Raw genomic sequence first — 2,317 nt, forward strand, 5'->3', positions numbered from 1 at the left:
CTCAGTCTCTGGGAAGGAATCTTCACTTGCTACCTTGTCCCTTCCAGAACAGGCCACGATGGCATTTTGGTCACAGAGAGGTGCAACGTTCACCACCACTGGCCTAGAATCTAAACTAATTGAACCGAACTGAAAAAGCACATCGTGCTGATTGGTGAGCATCTTCACTGACAGAGACCACTGTTTTAGAAAAAGGGGACTGAGGATGCTCTGTGCTGGGAGACCGAAGCACAGGAACAGGCGAACAAGTGTGGTATTCTTGCATCCAGCTTCTTTCCTGCTCGGGAATGAAACCTTGCTAGAGCACAAAGCCATGCTAAGTCACATCCCCTTCACAGGTACCAGAACTGCAAGTTGACAGTTATGGCTCAGGCACGTATCTCGTCTCCTTGACCTAGGATTCCTACAAAAGGAATACAGTGATAGCACCAATTTAGTGAAAGAAAATTTAAGTTTCACTAACACCAAGTAATCAGGACTTCACCTGATTTTTACCAGAATGCAAATTACGTGCAAGACACCTCTTCAGGTTTTAAAAAGTAGCATACTTTTCCTTTCACAAACAAAATACCATATAAAGTGTACAGGAAGGTTTTTAAAAAGCCCACAAACTCACACACCCCTACATCTGCAGAAAAAGACAAACATACCCTTCCTTACCCCAGGTCTTATGATCCTGACTCACTCTGTGCTATCAAGCCTGTTGCATTTCTTCACCATGCCACATGATCCCTTATTACTCAGTCCCTCCTCTGGCACTCCTAGCAGGAACATCTTGTCACCCTAATGAAAAGCCGGTCAACATCATCTGCTTCACTGTGAATTTGTTTTCAGTTTTCTGCATTACACGCACATGGTATGATTGCATCAGTAATATCACAGCTACTTCTCACAAATAAATCCACACACAGAAAACTCATCAGGCACAGGAACTCTAAAAAACTCCCTCTAAATTTGAATTCCTGGCAGACATTTAGTAGAGCATTATCTCAGTTAAGAACAGCTTGTTGAAAATATTTGGCCAGCAGCCCAATTTCCTAAAGAAAATTCAGGTTCTACATACTATTCTAGTCACCAAAAACTTCTGCAGATCTTAGACCTAAAGAGTAGATATGTTTTCTCCCTCCCACTCACCAGGTCTTCAGAGTAGTCCATACAGTTTGTTTTAAAATTACAGTACCCGTTTTGAAAGAACGGGTATGAATTTGAATGAAGTCTTCCCCCATCTACATAATTCAAGGTAACAATCCTGCAGGATTTCTGATTTTGTGCATCCTAGCAAACTAGCTTGCTGATGGAGCTTTCCTGACATGTCACAGAGCTCCCACATCTTTAGGAACAAAATCAGGAATCCAGAGAGGCAAAGACCTCCTTAGTAGACCAAACATGCTGTCAGGGGAGAGGCCAGGTTACTGCAACTGCCATGCGCACATACACGTCACTCCTCACCCACATCTCATCTACTGCTTTTAGCCACCTCTTCCACAATCATAGTTGCGGCAGTAGCTCTGCATGAGCCCATAGCCTGCATGATACTGTGGGAACTGGGCTTTGATGAACATTCTCTGTAAGCCTGCAAACAGGGAAGTCACAGCACATGCCTGCTGCATGCTAGGAAGCAGATGCTACCTTCCAAGGACACGAACTCTGCCAAACTAGCAGAAACCCAAGAACAGGTAACTGAGGGAGCAGCGAGCCCCCTGTGGAATTCAGAACAACTTCAAATACTGATGGAAGTTACTACAGGGATGGAAGGGTAGAAGGCAGAGAGAACTGCCCAAGATCACCGTTAGCTGTAGGCTGAAAGCACCATGCTGCTACTAAATTTATTTTGGTCTTTAAATTATTTGAATTATATAAATTATATAAAATATAAATATGAATATTTAAATTATTCATAAAAACTATGAAGGCAATTAGGAAAACGGTCTAGGTCTTTCCCTTTTGTTCAGAAATGTCTTCTTTGCCCTATCTATATTAGCTTTTCAAGTGACATACTTCCACTCTATTGTCAAACTTCACAAGAAAGAAGCGCTATTGGGAATAACTGCATTATAAATACCGTGCAATAAAGAGTTAAAAGAAAAAACGAGGCAGCTTTGTGAAGATGTTAATGCTGTCTGTGAGAGAACAGATAGTAAGAAAGTGGAAGGACACAATGTAAGCCTTTCTACTCTTCGCCTAGCTTTTATTAAATAGCACATACAAACTCCTTTTTGTGCTTCCAATAGAGAACGTTTTCCCCTATTTGTCTCAAAAAAAAAAACCAAAACAAACCCAAAACAACAGGACTTAAAAAAAAAAAAACAACAAAAAA

This window comes from Falco cherrug, chromosome 7 (assembly GCF_023634085.1).
Source record: "Falco cherrug isolate bFalChe1 chromosome 7, bFalChe1.pri, whole genome shotgun sequence".
Taxonomy (NCBI): domain Eukaryota; kingdom Metazoa; phylum Chordata; class Aves; order Falconiformes; family Falconidae; genus Falco; species Falco cherrug.